We start from the raw sequence: 6718 nt of genomic DNA, 5'->3' as shown, positions 1-6718 counted from the left end.
TATTTTAAGCGATGTTCACATTCTTATAAAAACAATAATAATAAAGCGGTTAAAAGATAAATTTGCACATAAGTTCATATTGTATTAAAAATCAGATAAATAAGCCAAATATAACAGTTGAGCGACCGTGCTAGAACCACGGAACTCGGGAATGCCTAACACCTTCTCCCGGGTTAACAGAATTCCTTATCTAGATTTCTGGTACGCAGACTGTAATATAGAGTCATTATTTTCCTCGATTCGGGATTAAAATTGGTGACTTGGGACACCCTAAACCTCCCAAGTGGCGACTCTGAAATAAATAAACCAATCCCGTTTCGATTGTCCTTTAATTGGAAAAAACTCCCCTCGCTCCCCTCGGGTGCGGCAAAAGGAGGTGTGACAGCAGCACATAGCCCGTTTTAAATATTTCACATCCTCTAAAAATTGTGAGAACCTCGTCCTCAACTCTGAATCATAAGTATTTTGCACATTGTGCCAACTGAATTCTTTTCATTTCCTTTCTTTCTTCTTTTAAATAATTTCCGTTAAATAAAATCACAACATATAAAGAACCCTCTATCGACAGGGAATATAATTCACAATTGAAACTAATTATTTGGAAATTACATCAAACTCACCGAAATGATTAACAAAAATCACTTTTAGCCTCAACACTATTCTTAGTGACCAACACATAATGATGGACATAGCTATCTCTATAACATCTCCCAACAGGAGTATTCATATAAGTAGATTTTAGGATTAAGAAACTCACCCATGAGTGGAGAATATTAGGAGGATTTGCCTCGCTACTCAGAACCATATCAAGTTAATGAAATTGTTACTTTGTAATAACCCCAGATCGTATTTGTAATGAAACTATCTGGTGTAGCGACCTCTGTCATACCATAGAAAATATATCAATGGGCTGGGCCCCACCTCTTAGGTGCCTCTACCCGCTTGTCCTCCACTTCTAACTGATAGTGTATGTAGAATGGAGTATGTGGTCTGTGTGTTCCGATAAAAATAGGTTTCTCCCAAGTCTCGGATAATTTCTCATGATGTGCCTAGTATCACCACACTCAAAGCAACCCACTTGCGGTTCGGCTTCTCATACTGAGTCTGTGCCGAATAACTGAATAACTATTGTAGGAAATCTCGTGCCAGTGGTGCATTAAAAGATGACTATCCCACATGAGTGCCCTGATTAATTGGAGCACAACGAGTATTCGAAAATGCGGTCTGGGCTGGCTACCGCCCAAGCCTCCGCCATAATGAGTTATAACTACAAAGAAGAATCTGTCGAATTCTACAAAACCTCGAGACCTTTTGGTCTCCTCCGAACACGTTCTAGCATCTTAGAATTTTTTTTTACCACTAGTTGAAATGAAGTATCAGCCTGTAGTTCCCGAGTCATACAAAATTTTATGATCATAATAGAGTCCTTTAATGAATCCATGGACTCGTTCTCTTGCTGTCGGAACGAATGTAGGGATATGACGTGCTAATGCACTGAACCTGATGGCATATTCTGATATTGTCGTGGTGTTCTTACACAACCATTCAAACGCTGCGCGCCACACATTATGGAGAGTCTGGGGAACAAACTCTTTCAAAGCATTTCTGAAGACTGAGCCCAAGTAGGTGGTGTTGCATTGGTTGGTCTGCCCTCTCCATATGCTTTCCACAAACACCGATGGAGAATTATCTCTCCCAATGCCAATTTCTTCTTTTACTATGCTGACTTAACATTGTTAAGTTGATCCATTTCTTTACATACTCTTCGATTCTTGCTTGGGTTAACTCTTCCCCCTATTTATACACAACGATAAGTAAAGCTCCATACAGACAAATCTTGGAACGAACCACATAGTCTAGAAGCTCATCAGCCACCGTACTTCCTCTGAAGCACCCCAGAATCCGCAATCGAGACATTCACGCTGAGTAGACCTTCTATAAATTTAAATTGGTTTATCTAACTCCTTTGGTACTGAAGTATAGGATTATTAAGGACGCAAACATACCGTAAGTCCCAAATTTATCCCTTGCAAAAATCTCAAGCCTTAAACATGTGCAAATTTTGGGGAACCTTATAGTACCACAAATATACATATCAGGCCAAGACTAATATAACATGTGACCCCACAATCCGTCCATTGATAGTGGACTCCCCCACTTGGCGCTAAGTCATAGGTCACAACGTCCGATGATCCACAATATTAACCTTTACAGCTCGTACAAATCAACCAGATGCCAAGGTCTATTCTACCCCCACACGATTCACGAGTGATCTTTCAATACATCCGCATCTTTAGTCGGGACCACATATTGAGACAATGTTGAGCATTTCTAGTTGCCTTATAATCCCTCTATAGTATCACGAACAATTGGCGTATAATTGATATCGAGTGCGTAATTTCATACACGAGTGGATGCAAAAGAACATAAGATATATGCTTCAAGCTGAATAAATACCGCACGATAAGGAATGAAAGAAGTGAAAATTTTCCTAATAGCTCTGTAGCCTCTCAAAGATAAGTACAGACATCTCTGTACCGATCTGCAAGACTCTACTAAACTCGTTCGTGACTCGTAGAACCTATGAACCTAGAGCTCTGATACCAACTTGTCACAACCCAAAATCCCACCATATGAGTCGTGATGACACTTAGTATCTAAGACTAAGTAAGCCGGTTATAATAACAATTCAAGCCATTTTTGTTTATAAAATAGATAATCGAAACCAACAGCAAAAATAAAGATACAACCTCCCAAGACTGGTAGTACTGAGTCACGAACTCTAACTGAATACATGAAATGATCTGAAGGAAATTAAATATACAATACTGCTCGAATAATATATGATAGTACGATAAAAGGGAAAGACTCCAAGGGACTACGACGACCAAACAGCTCTACCTTGAATCCTTGCGATCACTCTCTAACTCTTTCCGAGTCCTATATCTCCAATACCTGGCTCTGTACATAAAAAAATGTACAGAAGTGTAGTATGAGTACACCACAGCGGTACCCAGTAAGTATCAAGACTAACCTCGGTGGAGTAGTGACGAGGTACAGTCAAGACACATCTAATAACCTGTGCAATATAGCATACCACAATAATAGGAAACAAATAGCAATGATACCAACAATTATCAACTAGTGATATAAACAACAGGACAACAGGAACACCATAAATATCGCTCAACAAACTATGATTACAAGTACAATCATTTAATCAACTCCTTCAATTACACATCTTTCATCTAAAAGTTTTCCAAATAATAATCTTTAGAATATAATACTTACCAATAAATATATTTCGAATATACTTCCTTCAAATAAATATCCTTCAAATCTAATTCTTTGAAATAATATTTTGAATATAATTCTTTCAAATAAAAGTCACATTGTGACACCTCATTTCACAATCATAAAAATACTAGTCTCAGCCCACCTTCATATTTTTCGTAATACGGGCCTCACCCCACTTTCATATTTCCACGGCACCTCGTGCCCATATTTCTATCACAACTGCATGGACAACTGACATGCCAAAAATATCAATATGCACGACCAATTTACTTTACAAATCGTTTGAGCGAAGAAAATGACATTGCACTTAAATTAAAGCATCACATAAACTATTGATTTGGATGTAAAACTTATTAATTTAAAACATAATAGTAATTTCTTTTATTTAAAACAATTCAATCATTGAAAATCGCTAAAAACCAAAAATATAAATCTTCAAAGTCTCGTACTAAAAATTCAAAGCGAACACAATGCAACAAGGACCACAAAATACATAATAATAATAATAATAATAATAATAATAATAATAATAATAATAATAATAATAATAATAATAATAATAATAATAATGTCAACTAGTACATCACGGAAGAAGATAAGAATTTACATATTAATGAAACAAAATCACCAAAGACAAGAACATAAATAAAGAAATATCAACAGGACACTACCGAGGTACCGCCTCGTAGTCCTAAATCATAAATAAATTCACAATATCTCATTTTCTTATATCACCGCGGGAGCCTTCACATATAATTTTAAATAAAACAATTTTCCCCGAAATAGCATCCCGCGTTTTAGCCACCTTTATCACACCGCATGACTTCTAGTAGTTCCTCTACTAGCCACGCATTTCTAGTCACCCTTATCTCACCGCATGTGTTTCAACACCCTGGCCTTATATCACCGCATGCGTATCAATATCACAATATTTCACAAATCGCACCTCAAGTGCCCAAATATCACAACATAATACAACTTGCACCTCAAGTGCCCAATTATCGCAGCATAATACAACTTGCACCTCAAGTGATCACATATCAAAGCATATCACAAATTGCACATAAAGTGCTCAAATATTTCAACATATCACAAATTTCACATCCAGTGCTCAAATCTTAAAGCATATCACAAATTTCACGTCAATTGCTCAAATATTACAACATATTATAAATTTCACATCCAGTGCTCAAATCCTACAACATATCACAAATTTCACGTCAAGTGCTCAAATATTACAACATATCACAAATTGCACATCAGGTGCCCAAATATTACAACTTATCACATGAATCAACAATACATTATTTTTTCACAATAAGAAGCCACGGCTCGGTCATAATGCGCACAAAAATTCTAACAAAATATCTGGGAGTGAAAACTCAACAAAAGAATATTTCACAATTTAACACTTCGCCTCAATATGATTTACAGCCTTTATAACTCAATATCAATTTCAACAACATGAATTGAAAAGAAATTCATCAAGGAACAACACGTTTGTTTTTAAATTTACAACTTCATGAAATAAATAGATTTATTCATCTTATTAACTAAATTTCTCATTTAAATTGTATGTAGATAAAATCAATAATGAAAATTATTTCCATAAAAATAGCAACTCAAACAAATACAGAATTCACATAAAAGTCATGTAGCAATCGCACCAAATTATCATATAAAAATAATCTAGACAAATAAGGAATGAGACATGATAAATAAGAGATTTAATAAGTGCCAACAATTTTCTAATTTAATACATAAGGTTGTCTACGAATTTTAACCGATATAGTTTGCACATATAAACCAAGTACGTACTCGTCACCTCGCGTACATGGTTTTAAATCACACAATTTCCACATAAGACTCAATGCCTAAGGGGAAATTCCCCCACACAAGGTTAGGCAAGATACTTACCTCAAATCACGCTATCTCAATCCAATAATTGACATTTTTTCTCGATTATCCAACTCTGAATGGTTCGAATCTAGCCAAAAATAATTCAATACAATCAACACAGATTATTGGAATCAATCCCATGTGAAAATACCAAATTTTCCAATAAAATCCGAAATTAGATAAAAAATCGCCCGTGGGGCCCACATCTCGGAATCCGACGAAAGTTACAAAATATGAATGCCCATTCAACCACGAGTCCAACCATACCAAAATTACTAAATTCCAACAACAAATCGACCTCCAAATCTTAAATCTAAGGTATAGAGAATTTCTACCATTTTCAACCCAATTCACTAATTTCATGATAAAAACAACAATAGATTCATGTATTTTAACCAAAATCGAGTTAGAATCACTTACCCCAATCCATATGGTGAAAATCGCTTCAAAAATCGCTTCAATCCGAGCTCCATAACTCCAAATGTGTTAAAAATGGCTGAAACTCGCGTTTTGTAATCTGTCCAGGTAAGTCGCAGGTGTCGAATACGATTTATAAATCACATTGGGTAACTGCGATTTGCCTCTGCCCCAGTACACAGCATTACCCGCCTTCAGCAAATCCATCATTACCTTTTGTACAAATATCCAAATGATGAACGGTTTGAAGCATTAGAAACTAGACTCAAAGACCTTTAATTTGATAGGTTGTGCATCACATAACACCTTATATATATGTAGATGTGCTCGTCCAAAGTGTGATCTTTTGCTTGCTCATTTAGAATTTTAGCCTATCTTGAAATTTTCCAACTTGGCTTAGACTTAGGCTTTTCCTTAGACCCCAAATTACTTAAAATATACTTCGTACGCTTATTATCATATCCAATTGATATCAATCATATTAATAGTCTATCTTTGCGCACAAAATAATATAATTATTGCACATCAACTTTCTTAATAGCTTAAGTACTTCAAAAAATTTCTGAGGTGTTACACTTTCAAACTTAGAGTTTTAAGTCCGAAACACGTCAAATGACGTCCGATTTCAACCAAATTTCACAGGAAGCGCTTAAACCACATATAAGACCTGTACCGGGCGCCGGAACCAAAATATGGGCCCAATACCAACGCTTTCTAATCCATTTTCATTTCAAATTTTCAAATAAATTTTAGAAAAACAATTTCTTTAAAAAATTCATTTCTCGGGACCTCAGATTTCGATTCCGAGCATACGCCCGAGTCCCATATTTTTCTATGGACCCTTTGGGACCGTCAAATCATGGGTCTTGGTCCGTTTACCCAAAATGTTGACCAAAGTCAACTTTAACCATTTTAAAGCCATAATTTATCAAATTTCACATAATTTAACACATAAGCTTTTCCGGCTACGCGCCCGGACTGCGCACGCAAATCGAGGCAACTAAAGGTGAGGTTTTCAAGGCCTCGGAAGCATGGAAAAAGGGAGAAAACCGGTGATGACCCTTTGGGTCGTCACATTCTCCACCTCTAAAACAACTGTTCATCC

The sequence above is a fragment of the Nicotiana sylvestris genome, chromosome 12 (genome assembly GCF_000393655.2).
Source record: "Nicotiana sylvestris chromosome 12, ASM39365v2, whole genome shotgun sequence".
Lineage (NCBI taxonomy): Eukaryota > Viridiplantae > Streptophyta > Magnoliopsida > Solanales > Solanaceae > Nicotiana > Nicotiana sylvestris.
Note: the sequence above shows the minus strand (reverse complement) of the source record.